Below are 19,939 nucleotides of genomic sequence, written 5' to 3' on the forward strand. Positions count from 1 at the left end.
AAAGTGTCAGCAAGAATAACAATTGCGAGGTGGGGTGGAGGGATGGGGAGAAAAGGCACACAACTGTAATTGAATAACAATAAAAAATTAAAATTAAAAAAAAAGAAAAAAGAAAGAAAGAACCACCCCCCCCAAAAAGAATAACAATTGCAACAGGTTGAAGTACATCAAATATTTTTAAATCCATGTGTTCCGATTTAAAAAATAAATGTAATTCACCACCTTTGGATAGATGCTAAAAAATGAATTCATGGTTTTAAAAACTGGTAAATAAATGGAAAACAAGCATTTACTCTCTATGAACTGTACCTCCGGGTAACTAAGCAGTCATAGAAGGTAGTAAGGGAATAAGGAATGATTGATTCAGGGTGTCGCCCTTCAGAACCTTATTGAGTTAATGAGTCTGGGCGAAGTTGCAGAAAGAGACACAGCCAGACATTGTACATGTCCTTATAGAAGTACACACCCTTACCTGTGAAGGAGCCTTGCAAATAAAAAAAAAAAAAAATCAAACTTAAACCTGATCAAGCTTCTACATCAAAATGTCGATTTACAGGAAACAAAGGCCGGAGAACATGTTCAATAATATTCTTGCGATGCGATGAGACAGTCTTCCCAATACCCTTGGGAAGATTGGACTTTCTCACTTTAACCCCTACTGCACCTTAGTGTCCTGCCTCAACAGTCGCCCTGTGAATCTTGCCACCATCCAAAACTTCTCTAGCTTGAAAATGACTAATTCAAGCATTTACTCTGATCACAGCTTTCAGTTCTTCCCCTCTGAATTCAGCTATGTCCCCTATGACTCTTCTGGGATGCCATCGGAGCCACCATCGTGTAGGTTTATTTTCTCACAAAATATTAGCCTTGTCCTTTTCACTCCTTATTCACCTTCGATTTCATGCTCCATTAACAATCTGAACTTCCTTTCTATTTATCTGTTTGTCATTGCTGTCTAGCAAAATCGCCAACCCCGTGTGAATTGAAGAGTCCACTTCCTGCTGGTCCGCATGGGGGCCCTGGGTGTCTGCAGGAGGAAACCCGTGGGAAACCAGGCAGGTACCACTACTCATTCATACCCAGCTGCCTCGCCGGTTCCTGCATCACTTTCTGGAAACGATTCTTCCTTTTTCTAGACGCATTATATTCTGTCTGCAATGATGATTTCAGACTTCCTTCACCTCACGCACAGCAGATAATTTTGCCTCCACATTTCCTTTAAAAAAAAAAAAGGATTCATTTGCCCTGGCCAGGTAGCTCCATTAGTTGAAGTGTAGTTCTGTATACCAAAAGGTTGTGGGTTTGATTCCTGGTCAGGGCATATACCTAGGTTGCAGGCTCAATCCCTGGTCGGGGTGCTTGGGAGAGGCAACCAATCAATGTTTCCCTCTCATCTCTCTCTCCCTTTCTCTCTCTCTCTCTCCCTCTACCCCCTCCCTCTTCAAGCATATCCTAGGGTTAGAATTAAAATAAATAAAAAGAAGAAGAAGCCGTGAGATGGGACTCCCTCTACTCCCTGCAACCAAACCTACAGACATACACGTCTGTACCCCACCACTCTTCCATCCCTGCTGTTGCTGAAGAGGTGTCCCTACCCCTATGCAAAACCACGTCCTTGGCCTGTGTTCGGTGCCCCACCTCCGGCTCTCAGAGACTTGCATATAGAGCATTCCCTCTCGTTCCCTCTTCTTCAATCTCTGCATCTATTGTGTATTATTTTCAATAGCTTCATAGAGCTATAATTGACATACAATAAACTGTACATATTTAAAGCTTATAATTTGACAAGTTTTGACACATGTATATACATGTAAAACCATTATCACAACCAAAGTGGTGAACATATCTATTAACTCAAAAGGTTTCTTCACACCCCTTCTAGTCCTTCCCCCAGGTCACCCTCTTCCCTGCCCTGCCCCTCTTCCCCAGGTCACCTCTAACTTGCCTTCTGTCACTGTAGATTTGTTTGTATTTTCTAAAGATGTATACAGAGGGTACCACACGGTGTGGACTCTGCTTTTGTCTGCCTCCTTTCACTCAGCGTAATTATTTTGAGATTCATGCATGTTGTGTATACATAATTCATTCATCTTTATTGTCGAGCAGTATCCCAATGTATGCAAAAGCCAAAATGTGTTTATCCATTCACTGATTGATGGACATCTGGTTTATTTCTAGTTTTGAGCTATTACAAATAAAGCTAATGAGAAATTGATGTACAAGTCTGCCTTCTTTTCTCATAGGAAAACACTTAGAAAAGGCTGGATCATAGGGTAGGTAGGTTTAATTTTTTAAAGAAACCATCAGACTGTTTTCCAAAGTGGTTGTACCATTTTACACCCCCAGCAGCAGTGTGCGAGAGTCCTTGTTCCCCACGCTGTTGGCCACACTCGGAACGGTCACTCCTTTCACTGCTGGGCGTTCTAACAGCTGAGTGGTGGTGTCTCACTGTGGTTTTACTGGTAGTGTGCATTTCCTTAGTGCTTAATGACACTGAGCTTCTTTTCACATGCTTATTTACCATTTGTATATTTTCTTTTCTGGAATGTCTGTCCAAGCCTTTTGTCCATTTTGAATTGGGTTGTTTGTTTTCCTACTGAGGGTTTTTTTTTTTAGTTCTTTCTATCTTCTGCATACAAGTCCATTATCAGGTATATTCTTCACAAATATTTTTCCCCACTCTGTACCTTGTCTGTCTTAGTCTCTGATACTTCTGATAAGTGGAAGATTTGAATTTTGATGATGTCAAACTTACTGATTTGTTCTTTCATAGGTTGTACTTTTTGTGTCATATCTAAGAAAATTTTTCCTAACCCAAGGTCACAAATTTTTTCTCCTCTTTTCTTCTAGTAACTTTATATTTTAAATTTTACATTTGGGTCTATGACCCATTTTTTATTGCTTTAATTTTATTTACTTAAAAAAATTTCTAATTATAAATAAAAATTTTTTAAAAAATGTGTTGAGTTTATTGGGGGTGACATTGGTTAATGAAATTGTGTAGGTTTCAAGTGTACAATTGTAAAATACATTATCTGTATATTGTATTATGTGTTAATTTTTTTAAGAGAGAGAGGAAGGGAGGGAGAGAGAGAGAGAAACATCAATTGTTCCCCTCTTGTATGTGCCCCAGTTGGGGACTGAGCCCACAGCCTAGGCGTGTTCCCTGATGGGGAATCGAATCAGTTTTTCACTTTGCAGGGTGATGCCCCACCAACTGAGCCACACCGATCAGGGCGTGTGCTAATTTCTGTATAAGTGTGAGAAATAGCTGAAAGTTCATTATCTTTTTAACCCTTTCTCTCACTCTTGCTTATGAGTAACTAGTTTTTCATAGCCACTTACTGAAAATATTATACTTATTCCACCAAAGTTCCTTTTTATTTTTTGTCAAAAATGAGTTTTCCATATATGGATCACTCGATGGGCTAGAACTCAGTCATAGGCTACACCTGATTGTAAGGGAGGTTGCAAAATGTGGTCCAGCTGTGTGCTCAGGAATAGAAGGAAATGTGCTCACTCAGTAGCTACCCAGTATCTGCCATGGACTGCCCTCAAAGTCACTAAATACTCTTCATTCTTCTTCACACACATAGAATATACCCCACTTCCTCAAAGAGAACAGCCCGAAGTCTCATTCAGCCATTGCATTCTGCTCCAATCCATTACTTCCGACAGACTTCTCTGTCAGACCCAGTTGAAGCTTCTTGTGGTATGGAAGTCTGTGAAATAAAAAGATGTGTTGTCTGCTTGCTCCCCAACCTTCCAGCATCCACACACCCCTAACAAAGTATCATGGAAAGTGACTGAATAACCTTAGTAGGTTATCCTATCTACAAAAGATGGAATAGGAAGTGCAACAACTGCTAGTCTATGGTAATTGTAAAAGCATGCTGGGCAGGCCCTATGAAATTTCCCTACTAAGACAGGGGAGTAGGGAGGGAGGGGTGTTCCTTGATTAGGTAATATTCTTTGGGAGAGACTTGCTTGTCCATTGTCTTCTGCAGCTCCAGCACTTAGCACTCAGGTTCTTCCGTGTCCACTTAATGGATATTTGGGAGGATGCCTCCTTTGGGGCTGAACAGCCTTAGTACCTCATTGATGCTTACATAAGTTTGGGGACCCGTGGACTGTTCTGATGCTCGAACAGTTAAAGACGTTTTAGTATGGGATTGTGGTTTCTTTGGTAATATATAGACTTAAAATTTACTTGGCTTCTCTTTTATTTGCTTCTAGTCAGTTCCATATACGAGCAACTCTACCTAAATCACTTTTCAAGCATAATTCTCCATGTTGATTTGCTTCTTTCTTCCTCGTGTAGGTTATTTGTTCCTTTGAAGCTGGCTGGATTAATAGGCTTGGGTGGAAAGGCCACAACCCTCAATCACTGCTGAAAGGTCAATTTTTTTTCTGAGCTCGCTTTCTTTTTGGTAATACTTACCCAGAACAGCCAACGGTAGCCAATACACACTAACCCTTGGACTCTTTCCAACCTGTACTCCTAGAGTTGTGTGTTCAGTACCCATGGGCCTGTCTTCCAAGTGATCCCAGGCACTATTTTGGTCAAATGCTTTGCCATTGCAAATACATTTCTTCCCCTTCATTGTCAGTTTTCTTGCTGCCTGTTAACTCACTGCTAAGTCAATGTCACATATTTTGGTGGGTTTTTTTTTTTGAGATGGCAGGACTCTACCTCAAAGTATCAAATGTTGTACAAGTCAAGGCATGCTAGCTGCTCTAAGAGACAACCCCCAAACTTTTGTCATTTAACACAATTAAATTTATGTTTTGCTCATGCGATCGTCCAATGTGTATATTCCCAGTGAGGTAGTTCTCCTTTGTGGCTTTCCTGCAAACTGAGCCTCAGCTTATTTCTTTTTTAAAAAAAGATTTTTATTTATTTAATTTTAGAGAGAGGAAAAGGTAGGGAGAAAGAGATGGAGAGAAACGTCAATGTGAGAGAAGTATCAATTGACTGCCTCTCGTATGCACCCTGACCAGGGACCAAACCCACAACCCAGGCATGTGCCTTGACCGGGAATCGAACTGGTGACCCTTTGCTTTGGGAATGGCACCTAACCCACTGAGCAACATGGGTCAGGGCAGCTCTGTTACTTCTTAATGCCTCTCCGAACCCTCTGCATCCAGCTAGCAGAGAACACAGTAGAGGTTCCAGGGCTAGAAATGGGATGCATCCCTCCACTTACAGTGTCTAGAGCTAAGTCACATGCCATATCTAATTGAAGGAAACCCAGAAAATGTAGTCTATTTGTACTCCCAGGAAGAAGGAATGGGTTTGCAGAGCATCTAATCTGTCTCTGCCAAATCAAGGGTGGTTTTCGTAATGATTACAGCTATGAGAAAATGAGGTTAAACTGTCCCTGACATTATAGTTCTCAGGGACCAGGTAGAGCAGAGGTGATTCTGTATTGGGTTGAAAGTTGGACTAGATTATCTTTGAGGCCACTTTCCAATTCGTGAAGAGAAGACTAAAAGTCAATTAGTAAGACACAGCCAAAAAGATAATTAGCATATTCACAAATCATGGTCTCATCTGCCCTTCTATTCTAAGGCCAATCAGTTGGGTAAGACAGGCTTTTACTGTGATTGGAAGTGATAACAAATGTCTGGTGAGCCTGGCTAGATTAGTGAATTTCAGACGAACTTGAGGAAATGTGAATACACTTTTGTTTATTATCATCTGTGATCAGGCCAAAATATGTACTTAACTGAATCATTGCCTCTGGGAAGGAAAATATACACTAAAGCTCAGTAATTACATTTGCTAATTACCAGCCTTTGTCAAACCCTTACCCATGGCAGTAACTCCGCCCATGGAGTGAGAGTCTTTGTACTAACCTGTAATCATGAAATGTCGGGGGGTTTCCCAAAAGATTATCTTTCCCTGCCCCAAGGATGCAAGGGGCTGTTCTTCTTCAAGGGGAGGCTTTATGGCGACAGTCCTCACCATGATTTCTCTTCCAACAAACTTCCTTTGTCGTGTGAAAACTTTGTCTTTGTACATTCAACCTTGAGGGGCACAAAAAATACGGCGAAAGCTGGAAGTTGCTAGAAGGAATGGAAGTAGTGACTACCATTTTATAGTGTGTTACAGTATCTGTGTGTATATATAAAATTTTATATATGTTATATATATTACAAAGCACATTTATTTTCTGTTATTCAACAGTTATTTATTGAGTTTTTAGGTGTATCGGACGGTGCATCAGGCACGGGTAAGATATAGGTCTTTCCTCAATTTGGTCTTGGTCTAGGTAGAGGGATACAAGCATGTAAAATATGTGCTAGAAATCTCTACAAAGTACCATAGGGCACAGAGGACGAAGTGTTTATTTCCAGCTAGGGGATTGGGAGGCTGAGAACAGAGAAGTTTCATAGAAAGGGTAATGGTTGAGCCGAGCCATTCATCTTACCCAATTTTGACAACACCCCTGGGAGGCAGATAATATTCCCATCACTCAGATGAAGAAACTGAGGCTCAGTGAGGTCACGTGACTCGTCCAAACAGAGTTGGGCCTTGAACTGGGCCTGCCTGCTCTCTCTGCTCCACTATGCTTATACAAGCCATATATTGGTTGCTAAGTTAGACACACATGGCAGAGTTTCAGAGCTGGATTTCATAGCTCAGCTGATTGTGCTGACTGACATCCACCTTCAGTTCCCGCCTCACCGTCTCTTGAGGAGACAAGGCTCTGTGGGGTGGCGATGCCCGTCCAGACCAACTCCTCACCTTCTCTGGGTTCCCATTCACGGGACTCGGCTTGGGTTCCACCTTCTCTGTGAAGTCCTTCCCCCTCTCCCTGGCCCTACAGAGCCAGCTTCTGCTCTGACCTACCCTAGCACTGATTGAAACGGACTTGAATTGTTCCTCAGTTGATGACTCTTACTCTGTGTGCCCCCCTTTCCCAGGCTGAATGCCCCTCAGGCAGGGACCGTCTTACAGTGTCCCTACCCCCAGAATCTGGGCCACGGCTGAGCCCACGCTCAGGCTCCCCCAAGTGGTGTTTATGGGGTGAAGGTTTTATTTGGGAGATATAAAAGGCAACGTCCTTTTCTCCTCATGTTTTACAATATCCTTACTTAGCAGAACATAAAGTTGGTATCCTACAACGAGTCCTTCAGCTGTGCGTATGTGCTTACACGCATATGTGAGTCTTGTTGGCTTGTGAACTCCAAAAGTCTAGGATCCAGTCTAGTGGTTTCCAAGTCTGAGGGATGTCAGAATCATTTGGTGCAATAGAAAATAGATTCCTGGGCTTTGTCTCAGAACTGAGGAACTAGAAAATGAGCGCCCAGATAATTGTGGGCCTGCAGATCATTCTGATCATGGGCAGCATTTAAATCATGCCTCAAACAGGCAGCTTCAACCTGAGTCTCAGCTTCTCACCTTCCTCCCCGAACAACATGAGCTTCAGCACATGCTCCAGCTTCTCCACAAGCTACCGGACCTTAGGCTCCATGCAGTCGCCCAGGTACCGGGTCTGGCTGGCCAGGAGCACAGCCAGCATCTATGCAGGTGCCGGGGGCTCACACTCCCGGATCTCATTGTCCCACTCCACCAGCGTGCAGGACAGCTGGGGATCTGGGGGCCTGGCTGCAGGGACGGCCAGGGATCTAGTAGGCATAGGGGGCATCCAGAATGAGAAGGAGACTGTGCAATGCCTGAATGACCACCTGGCTTCCTACCTGGAGAGGGTGAGGAGCCTGGAGACTGATATTTAGAGACTGGAGAGTAGAATCCAGGAACACTTAGGGAAGAAGAGACCCAGGTCAGAGACTGGGGGCGTTATTTCAAGACCATCGAGGGCCTGAGGCCTCAGATCTTTGCAAATTCTGTGGACTATGCCCGCATCGTTCTGCAGATTGACAACACCCGTCTTGCAGCTGATGACTTCAGAGTCAAGTATGAGACGGGGCTGGCCATGCGTCAGTCTGTGGAGAATGACATCAGTGGGCTCTGAAAGGTCATTGATGACATCAACACCACTCAGCTGCAGCTGGAGACAGAGATCAAGGCTCTCAATGAGCTGCTTTTCATGAAGAAGAACCACAAGGAGGAAGTAAATGGTGTACAAAACCAGATTGCCAATTCTGGGTTGCCCCCAAATCTCAAGACATCAGCAAAATCGTGGCAGACACCTGGGCCCAGTGTGATGAGCTGGCTCGGAAGAACTGAGAGGAGCTGGACAAGTCCTGGTCCCATCAGATTGAAGAGAGCACCACAGTGGTCACCTCGCAGAATGCTGAGACAGGCACTACTGAGACGACACTCATGGAGCTGAGATGTACAGTCCAGTCATTGGAGATCAACCTGGACTTAACGAGGAACCTGAAGGTCAGTTTGGAGAACAGCCTGAGGGAGGCGGAGACACGCTATGCCATGATGGAACAACTCAACAGGATCCTGCTGCACCTGGAGTCAGAGCTGGCTCAGACCCAGGCAGAAGGGCAGCGCGAGGCCCAGGAGTATGAGGACCTGCTGAACAGCAAGGTCAAGCTGGAGGCTGAGACTGCCACCTACCGCAGCCTACTGGAAGAAGGGGAGGACTTCAATCTTGTTGACTCCCTGGACAACACCCACTCCTTACAATCCATCCAAAAGATCAGGACCCATAGGACTGTGAGCAGCAGAGTAGTGTCTGAGGTCAACGACCCCAAGTTTTGAGGTGTTAAAGGCAGCAGAAGTTGGGCACCCATGGCAGGGCAGAAGTCCAGTAAAAAGTTCATTGGAAGATTAAAAAAAAAATCATGCCTCAAACAATTGGGATGGTTTGGGTAGATGACAATGGAGGGAGGGAGGGAGGGACAGAAAAAGGCCTTCAGGGCGAGAAAACCATGAGAAAAGCTGTGGCAGCCGAGAGGCAAGCTTTTGGAATGGCAGGTGGACCATGTGGGATAAATGACCCATAGAAGGAGAAGTAGTGGGATCTCTGGTCAGAAAGGTGGGTCGTGGCTAAAGTGTGACAGATTTGAACCTTATACCCAAAATAGTAGAACCCCCAAGGGAGAATGGGGTTAGAAAAGGGGAATTACTGAAATCCTAATATGCAACATTGTCTTTCATTGAACAAATAATGTCCTACTTAAGGGTGCATTCTTTCTTTTTTTTTTTCCTCACCCAAGGACATGCTTACTGATTTCAGAGAGAGGGGAAGGGAGGGAGGGAGAGAGAGAGAGAGAGAAGCATCTATGTGAGAGAGAAACATCGACTGGTTTACTCTCCCACACACCCCAATGGGGGATCGAACCCACAACCTTTTGGTGTACAGAACGATGCTCCAACCAATTGAACCACTCAGCCAGGACGTAAGTATGTATTATTTCAATGGATGCAGATGCGGTGTGGATTAATAAAATATAACTTGATATAAAATATTCCCTGATTTTTAAGTAGCTTCTGATTATGTTTCCCATGATATGGGAAGCTATGAATTTTTATAACCAAAAGACTAAGAAGAGGGAATCCCTGGAGGTGTTTGAGAAAAGTAATGGGTGCTGGTGGGGGGGTGGGCAGAGGAAGGGAGCTGTTGACGGTGGAGACAGCAGTAAGAAGGCTGCTTGGAAGGCTCAAGGGTGAGGCAATGAGGACCTTCATGGAGGTGAAGAGCAGTGAGTTTGATGTCAGCACATTTTGTGGTCTGGCTGTGAGTCAGCTGCTTCCTGATCTTTGTACATGTCTGTCCTTCACAGGCCCATCTAAGGCCCCATGTCTTTGCTCAGCTATATTCCCCCTTGAGGCAGGGGATTTGCCTCCTGCTTCTCTTCATGCAGAGCAGCTGGTAATAAGGTTTTTGATGAATGTATGTCGCTAATGATGATCTTCCATCATAGCCCTTCTGGCTTAAAAAGATCCTCCTGAACACAGAGATCTATTTCTCTGGATCAAATCCTAGTCCTGAATGAATGATGGCAAGAAAAATGAGCCAAAGAACAGCCTACTAATAACTCTGAGAAAGATCAGATTTAAAGAGGCGGCAATCCTTTAATCCCAGGTGATATGCCTTCTGCTGCAAACCCTGGAGTCCACATCACCACACAGAAGAGCCCCAGCCTAAGTCCCCAGCCACCTGATCCCCAGAAGAGGCAGGGAACATTAGCTGTTCCCAAAGTGGGCATGATGGGTGGGCTCCTGGGGGTCAGGTAGGGCTGGACATGCTGTAATTTTAGCCACAGTCTCCCTCTCTCTCTTCTAGGAGCAATTGGTGTGATTGAGACGCAGAGAACCCTGATCCTATCTTGGCACAGAGGTAGCCTGACATTTGCCAAGAATTTCTACCCAGAAATCCTGCTTTATAAATAGAGGAATCAGTATGCAAGATTGTGGCAAGGATCACTGATGCATTTTGCATGGTGACAGAACAATGGAGTTTCTAAGAGGAAGGAACATTCCTGGCACCAGATCTAGCCTTCCTGTCTCAGGCAAGATTGTATTGCACTGTGGGCTCCTCTGGCTTCTTTCTATATCACCTGCACTTCCATTTCAGTGGACGAAAGTAGTATAGGGATACAAACTCTAAACTGAGGTTTTTACTGATCACTAATGCGCAGAGATCTTTGACCAATGGAAATTGTGTGTCTGGGTGTATCGACTTATAAGTGTGCACTATGGATAACAGGGGTTATAAATGGATATTTAAATCAGTTATGATATTGTGGAGTGGATAATAATTATTTGTGGTCATCCTGCAACTTTCAGCCCCTCCTTACACTTTGGAAACGTACCATGTTATCAATTCTTTCTCCCCAAGGAAGAAGTGAGAAAATTCCCAACTGCAGACCTCTCTTAGCTATGGTGCACTCATCTGCTTTAGATTCTGAATATCAGCCACCTCCTGAGACTCGGATTCAGAAGTAAGAAATACGGAGAGATAGCCACATATGAGTGACCACCTTCCAGCAGCTGTGGCAGCAGAAGTCTCCAGATCTTCGGGAGTAGCAGTGGTGAAGTTTCCGGCTGTCAACTGTTACGAGCCCAAGTGGTTGGGCCTTGTTTGGGGCAGCCTACCTTCAAGGTCTGGCTCTCTTGGCCTCCAGGAGATTCAGTAAATTACTTGACATTGTTAACTCATTCTTTCAAAGCACCAGAATGACTTGGCCATTCAACGAGGGTCAAGATGCAAGAACGAGGGTCTTGCATCTAAAGACCCTCGTAGATCACTGATTGGCATTTGGAATGGTTACCAGCAATAGACCCTCAAGGAAATGGTGACGTGTTGGTTGGTTATCTGAAGAGGCAATGACTATTTAGTTAGTGTTGAAGGATGGGATTCCTGGTAGTCCCTGAGGGACAGTGATGAAACAATTACTTCAATTCTTGCCTGACCTGCCTACTCAAAACTTTGGTGGCCTCCACAGTGGAGGGCCTGAATAATGCAACTACTATGGGCTGAGCTTACTGATTATGACTCTGTTATATGGTTTAAAGAAAGAGAAAATTTGGCCCTGGCTAGTGTGGTTCAGTGGATTGAGTGCCAGCCTGTGAACTGAGAAGTCGTCAGTTCGATTCCTAGTCAGGGCACATGCCTAGGTTGTGGGCCAGGTCCCTGTTTGGGTTATGTGTGAGAGGCAACTGTTTGGTTCTCACACAACAATGTTTCTCTCCCTTTGTCTCCTTCCCTTCCCCTCTCTAAAAATAAATAAATAAAAAAGGAAAGAATGAGAAAATTTTTAGCTCGTGAGACTATCCTGCAATCACGTAGCTTCTATGCTATATCTTGCAGCCACAGAGCTGGTGCAGATGAAAATCAAACTCACAGTGGGATGCTGAATTATAAAATAGATTGAGTTCATAGATTTAAGAGGGTTCTTATATGGAAGTTAGAACACTGACTGGGGAAAAGTGAGACATGGAGATTTGGTGTGGGGACATCTGAGAGCATCTCAATTCCCAAAGTCTCAGCAGGAGAAGCTCCTTTTCCCTTCTTCATTGAAGCTGTTCCTGTCTTAATTAAACACCTGTAATGACCTTGTTCAAGGATGTTACCTTAGAGGTAACGTGTTGTTCTCAAGCACTATGTCAACCACCTCTCATTGCCATCAGACCTGTAACTAAAGTCAGATCCTAGGATATGCCAGAGGATCAATTACAAAGTCAATTGGGGGGGAATGAAGTCTTACGTGACAAAAATAACCGTGAGATTTAGCTCATTTATATGTTTAAAAATTGGAAATATGCATGGTAATGGATGATAAGGGGCTGGATGAAGGCGGGGATAAAAATAGAATTTTGGATAGAGCAAATCATTAACATGAATTCACTTAGTGGAGATTTTGGGTTGAATGTGTGAGCTTAAATAGTTGGGGGTATTTTAATCGTTTCTCACTTAGTTGGTTAAAACTTAGTCTTAACAAAGATCTATACAAAATGGAATCTGAGATAGTAGATGTTAGGAAAAATGTAGAGAGAAAGAAATCCCAAGACTTCAAGAAGAAAAGGAAGGTTGGAGGGGATTATTTTATGTGACCCACTAAAAAAACTTTAACTATATTATTTTTTAAAATTATTTATTTATTTATTTTTAGAGAGAGGGGAAGGGAAGGAGAAAGAGAGGGAGAGAAACATCAATGTGTGGTTGCCTCTCGCACGCCCCCACTGGGGACCTGACCTGCAACCCAGGCATGTGCCCTGACTGGGAATTGAACTGACGACCCTTTGGTTCATAGCTCTCACTCAATCCACTGAGCTACAGCAGCCAGGGCCATTAACCATATTCTTGAAAGAGCCTAGAGACACTCCATTCTCTATGACCTTGAGATAGAACATTAGTGAAGGGAGCACCAATGGATTATTGTATTGTAGCTGCTGTTTTCTGTAGGCTGAGGGTACATATGGACGATGTTACTTACCACTGGAACAATCTCTCTGATTGAATGAGGATTATGGGGAAACTATGGTGGCAGAGGTCAAGAGTAGAATTTAGCCAACATGAGTCAAGGCAATCCTGGCATACACACTCGTCAAGGTTCAGGAGAATAACAAAGACTTTGACTTCTAGCTAAGGTGGAAGAGCAGGAAACAGCTTTACCCTCCCACCTGAAATATCTAAAAAGTAAGACAAAGTATAGGAAAGAATGGTTTGACAAAATTAAAAATCAGGTAATAAAGGAAAGTTATCCTTAAGAAATGAGAAGCAAACATGGAGACCTTCCTGTAGATGCCAGTTTACATCCTGACCAGAGTTTCTGGGGAACTTTCCCTTGGTGCAGAGAAAAAGACCTGGGTAGAATTTGATATGGCTCCTGAGTTGAAAAGACAAAACTAAAAGTGTAGGGAAATAAGATGATTAGAATTTGCAAAGCGAAGTACCAGGAGGAAGGACTTGAATGGAACAGAAGAACTCTGCAGATCTTCAGAGGGCCCCCCTTGCATCGAAACCAGAGTAAAAGTTAGTGAATGCGTGGGAGCAAACTGCTCAAAACCAGGGAAAGAACCATGGACGTAAAGACTGTTTGGATTTCACACACGGCTGAGAATAGTTCCTGTTCTCACCTACTAGAGTAGAAAACTTCCTAAGTCATGAAACACCAGATAGAATGTTCAGAAGGGTTTTGCTTCAGTAGTGGGGAAGATTTAGTCCTAAATGCTGGTCTGGGGCCAACAAACTCAACATAAAAGCAAGACTTGAGAGGATCAGACTACTTCCAAATAATTTAACTGGATTCCAAAAACAAAGCTACAGAATATTTATAGGGAAGTAAAAATATTCAGCACTAAACATTGTAAAATATACAATGTCTCATATCCAATGAAAACTTACTAGACAGGCAAAGAAGCAGGAAAATATGACCTGTGATGAGAAAAACAAAATTAATCAAATAAAACTAACTAGAACTGATAAAAATGATGGAATTAGAAGACAAGGCTATTAAAACAGTTGTTATAACAGTTATAATGTCTGACATAAAAAATTTACTGGATCAGGTTAACAGTAGATTAGATATTGCAGAAGAAAACTTAGTAAACTTTTAAACATGGCAATAAAAGCTATTCAAAATAAAACGTTTAGAGAAAAAGATTGAAAAAACCACAGAGTATTAATGAGCTGTAGGAAAATTTCAAGTAGCATCATGTACATGTAATTAGAGCTGCAGAAGAAAAAGCACTGGGTGGCAGAAAAAATATTTAAGGAAATATTGGCTGGAAATTTTCCAAATTTGATGAAAACTTTTCAGGCCACAAATATAGCAAGTTCAACAAATCCTAAACCCCAGAAGCATGAAGAAAACTTCACCAAGGCATATTACAGTTAATCGCTTAAAATGTGATATGTAGAAAACCTTAAAAGTAACCTGAAAACATCAGAAGAACAAAGATAAAAATTACTGCAAATTTTGTGTTGTAAACAATGCAAGGCAAAGACAGTGGAGCAAAGTCATTGAAATAATGAAAGAAAAAAAAAACCCTTTCAACCTAGAATTTTACATCCAACAAAATGAAGGTGAAATAGACTTGCAGACGTCAGAAGCTGAACGAATTTATCACCAGGAAACCTAACCTGCAATAAATGTTAAAGTTCTTCAGACAGAGGAAAAGTGAAACCTGATGGAAATCAGGATCTACATGAAAGAATGAAGAGCATTTTTGCTCTTCAAATGGTAACCGTATGGATCAATAAAAAATGTTTTTTATTAGTTAAATCTCTTTAAAAGAAAATTGGCAGTCCAAAAATTAAAAACAATGTAGTACAGAATTTATAGCATGTGTATAAATAAAAGTTTGAACACACCAGATAAAAATGTGAATCTATAGCCCTGGCTGGTGTGGCTCAGTGGCTTGAGCACTGGCCTGCAAAATGAAAGGTCACTGGTTCGATTCCCAGTCAGGGCACATGCCTGGGTTGCTGGCCAGGTCCCCAGTTGAAGGTGTGTGAGAGGCAACCAGTCCATGTATCTTTCACACATCTGTGTTTCTCTCCCTCTCTTTCTCCCTCCCTTCCTCTCTCTCTAAAAACAAATAAATAAAATCTTCTTTATAAAAACATTGCCTTTAAAATAATTTTTTAAAAATGTGAATCTATACAAATGGTTAAAGTAGACTGAAAATATTAACTATATAAATAAATATTAAAGACTTTTTTCTTAGTTTAAACATCTTTTAGAAAGCAACTGACAATTTAAAAAAATAATGGCAATGCATTGTGAAATTTACACATAAGTAGAAGAAAAAAGTGTGACAACATTAGCACAAAAACCGAGATCAATGGAAGTATATTGTTGTAAGGTTCTCATACTTTATGTAAAGTAGCATGCTAATATTTCAAGGTAGACTGTAGTAATTTAAAAATGTATAGTACAAACTTCAGAGAAAACTCTAAAATAGCTAATAAATCATTTTATATCTATACAGACACATAACTATAAATTATATAGGTATCTCCATCTATCTGTGTCTGTCTATATTATAGTTAAGAAATCATTATATATCTATATGTAACTAAAATATATATTATACTTAATAAATCATTATATATCTACATATTTATATATAGATATCAACATATATCTATATCTAGCTATCGCTATATAGCCTTTTTCACAGAACTATAACAAGCCATCTAAAAATTTACATGGAATCACAAAAGACCTCGAATAGCCACAGTGTTCTTGAAAAGGAAGAGCAAAGGTAAAGGTATCATACTACCTGATGTCAAACTACATACTACAAGGCCATAGTAATTAAAACAGCATGGTTCTGGCATAAAAACAAACACAAAAATCAATGTAACAGAACAGAGAGCCCAGAAATAAACCCATGCTTCTATGCTCATTAATCCATGACAAAGGAAGCAAGAATATACGGTGGGGTAGAGACCGTGTATGCAGTAACTGGTGTACAGCACAGTGATGAGACAATCATACACTTTACTGCACTGATCTCCCTGATGTTTCAAGTGCCCACCTGGGGCCGCACACAGTTGGTACAACATCAATGACTACCATATTTGGCTGTGCATAGTGCACACTTTTTTGCCCCAATTTTTAAGGGAAAGATAGGGTTGCATTACACATGGGTAGCACTAATTTCGTATCTATATAAATGTTTTTAATTCTTTTATTTATGCTTATGTGTTAAAAGTGTAACCTAGAAAGCAATAATAATATCTGTATGCAAAATAATGCCTTGGAATAAGATATTTGGTTTTGTTTCTAAATATAAATAAGTAAAAATTGAATTAAAAAATGAAAATGAAAGATTTTTTTTCCTGAAAGTTTGGGCCAAAAACATGGGTGTGCGTTATACTCGGCAAAATATGGTATATTCCCCAAGCTGTGCTTTACACCCCATGAGTGTTTTATAACTACCCATCTGTACTTAATCCTTTCGCCTTTTCCACCCAGTTCCCACCACCCCCACCACTCTGGCAACAAGCATCCATATCCATGAGTCTCTTTTTTTTTTCTTTTGTTTTAATCTTTACTGTACTTTTTTTCCCATCACCATTTAGTGCCCTTATATTCCCCTCCCCCCAGCCATCCCCACACTGTTGTCCATGTCCATGAGTCCTCTTCCCTTTTAGCTCAACCCTGCCACCCCTAACCTTCCCCTGCGCCGCCCCCCGCAGCTGTCATCCTGCTCTCCATCTATGATTCTGTCTCTGTTTGATCTGTTTCTATGTTGTGTGTTCATTTATTTTGTTCTTTAGATTTCACATATAAGGGAAATCATACGATTTGTCTTTCTCTAAATGACCTTTTTCACTTCACATAATACCCTCTAGTTCCATCCATGCTGTCACAAATGGTAATGTTTCATTCTTTTTTAGGGTTGAGAAGTATCTCATTGCATATCTGTACCACAGCTTCTTTGTCCAGTCGTCTATTGGTGGGCATTGGGGTTACCTCCATATCTTGGGTATTGTAAATAACACTGCAGTAACCATAGGGGTGCACATACTCTTTCGAATGAGTGTTTTGGGTTTCTTTGTGTATAAATCTAGAAGTGGAATTGCTGGATCATGGGTAGTTTCCTGTTTAATTTTTTGAGGAATCTCCATACTGTTTTCCATAGTGGCTGCACCCATCTGTATTCCCACCAACAGTGCACCAGAAGACCTACTATTCTAAGGCAGGAGCCAACTAAGGTGCTGTACTGTAATCTAGAATGTCTGAAGCAGATCTATTCCGCTGGGACTTGAATTCAGAAGCAAGACATAAGAGGAGGTGGCTACACAGGAGGGATTGTTCCCTAGAAAGCATGCTTGGTAAAGACAGCTAATGCACCACTGGTGGTAGTGGCAGAATTCCTGGAATCGGGTTTCAGCAATTATAAGGCAGTATTTGTAGAGATATTTTTTTGCTAGAGAAGCCCTTCAGTGTAGTTGTTGCCCAGCCTCACATTCTGTCTCTCTGGTTTTCTTGGAAATTCAGTGAGCTCATAATACCTTTTAACAATTGCACACATTCCTTTATTTATTTTTATTTTTTTTTAAATAAGCCAACTGTGTGGATCTTGTTGTTTGCAAATACAAACCCTGATGGATACAACAAGTCCTCTGGTATGCATTTTAAACAGGCCCTTCAGTGGAACTAGAGTTCTGTGCCTTCCACACTAAGGAAAAACAAGAGAAACATTTTCAGAAAACAAATGCATGGCAGGGTCTCAGAGTTCCATTGATACGTAACACAAATTTTCTAGCCATCTCTATCAACAGGGCTTACGGGGAGAATGGACGCTCACTGAGACTCTCCACCACTGAAGAGAGACACTGGATACAATAATTCTTTAGTCAGATAGGTGTGACTTGTAGATTTTCCTCCTAGCCTGAGGTTTGCTTATTCATTCTCTAGAAGGTATCTTTTGTTGAGTAGACATTTTAAATTTTGATGAAGTCTAAATTTCAAATATGTCTTGTATGATTATTGCTTTCTGAATCTTGCTAAAGAAATCTTTACCCATCTTTCGGTCACGAAGACACTCCCTTAAGTTTTCCCCTATCAGTGTTATGGTTTTAGCCTTTGCGTTCAGGGCTATGATCCATTCTGAATGCATCGTCGTGGTGATGAGCGGCAGGGGTGCATTACTTTCCACATAGACATAGAGTTGTTCCAGCGCTGTTTGTTGAAAAGACTTGCTTTTCTTTTGGGTGGCTTTAGCATCTTCTTGAAAACCAAGTAGCCATGTAAATGTGGGACTATGTCAGGGCTCTCTACATGGTTTTAGTTTTCTGCTTGCGTATCCTTGCGCCAGTAGCACGCCGTCTGGATTGTTACAACTTGTAATAAATTGGGAAGTCAGATTGTTTGTCTTTTGACTTTATTGCTCTTTTTAAAATGTGATTTTAAAATTGACATACAGTAAAGAGGACTTTTTAATGTTGTATGGTTCTATTATTTTAACACGTATGTAAATATATGTAGTCATCGCCACACTCAGAATCCGAAGAGTTTCACCCTTTCCCTGCTCCTAATCCCTGGCAACCACTAATCCATTCTTTGTTATTACAGCTTTATTTTTTTAGAAAATATATAAATGGAGTCATACAATATGGAAACTTTTCAGGGTGGTTTTTTTTTCACTCAGTGACATGCCTTTGATATTTAACCAAGTTGTTGCACGTATCTATGGCATTCCTTTCGTGTGTTGGCTAATATTTCATCTTATGAATGTATCATAGCTTCTTTATCCATTCACTCGTTGAAGAATATTTGGATTGTTTCCATTCTTTGGCAATTATAGAGCCGCTATAAACATTCATGTGTGGGTTTTAATATAAACACATTTTCATTTTTTTAGGGTTGTTCTTCAATATGATTGTTGTTGATATGCTAGGCCTATCGCATTACCACATTAATTTTAGAAACGGCTTGCCAGTTTATATAAAGACCTGCATAGATTTTGATCAAGATTGCACTGAATCTCAGATGGAAAAACCTGCGTCAGGCAGGAAACGTCAGCATTGTCCCTCTAGCATTACACAGGACCACTCCGAGCAAGAGCCTGTTTCCTAGGCACCCTCTCCCATCATCTCCAAGTCGCCTGGCAAGAATTTGCCCAACATATGCGCTCCCTGCCTCCTCAACAACCTGCAAATTGCTTACACTTCAGAATGCAGGAGTTTAGTCTCCTCTACTAATTATTTTATTTTATTTAGGGAAGGGAAGACTTCGTTTCCTAGGAAAGAAATTTCATGTTGGGAGAAAATAAAAATAGGTGCTATTTAATGAGCACCAGCCACCTGCCAGATGTTTTGTATACATTATGATACTGAGACAGCCCTATGAGGAATGTTAGCATTCCCATTTTACAGATGAAGAACGTAAAGCCTAGTTAAACTAAATAACTTGATGAGATCATATCAACATATTGGACAAAGTTAAGATTTGAACTCAGGTATGGCTAGCTTAAAATTCCATGGTCTTCCCACTACACTACATTTTCTCAGTCCTGTTCCCCCACAAAGATGGTGACAGAGGAGATGGAAAATGATTCTGGACTCAGGAGGTTTTCTGAAGAATACCTGGCTTCTGCTCAAGATGGTAGCACAGGTAAATGCAGTCCTCGCTTCCTCCCACAACCACATCAAAACACAACTGAACTACAAAACAACCATCATTCAGAACTACTTGAACCCTAGCTGAATGTAAGTCCTACAACTACAGATGGAAAGAAGAGGCCCCGTCAAGACTGGTAGGAGGAGCAGAGATGCAGAAGGGCTTGTCCCACACCCATGTGTGGCAAATAAAAATTGGGAGGGATTTCTCAGCCGTGGAGGTCCCCCCTGAGGAGTGAGACAGCAGACCCTGCAGCCTAGTGTTCCAGTGCCAGGAAAAGAAGTTTCCATAACTTCTGGCTATAAAACCCAGTGGGGATTGTGGCTGAGTGAGTCTGGAGTCCCAAGCATTCCTCTTGAATTGTCTGCATCCACAGACTCGCTCTGAGTTCCAGCACTGGGGCAGGAGATTGAAAGGCACCAGGGAC

The 19,939-nt window shown here is 41.7% G+C and overlaps 1 pseudogene; it reads left to right on the forward strand.

Moving 5' to 3' along the window:
- Window positions 1–7,425: 7,425 nt before the first annotated feature.
- On the forward strand, window positions 7,426–8,686 carry LOC112301718 (keratin, type I cytoskeletal 18 pseudogene; annotated as a pseudogene).
- Window positions 8,687–19,939: the final 11,253 nt, after the last annotated feature.

Source organism: Desmodus rotundus, chromosome 7 (assembly GCF_022682495.2).
Source record: "Desmodus rotundus isolate HL8 chromosome 7, HLdesRot8A.1, whole genome shotgun sequence".
Classification (NCBI taxonomy): domain Eukaryota; kingdom Metazoa; phylum Chordata; class Mammalia; order Chiroptera; family Phyllostomidae; genus Desmodus; species Desmodus rotundus.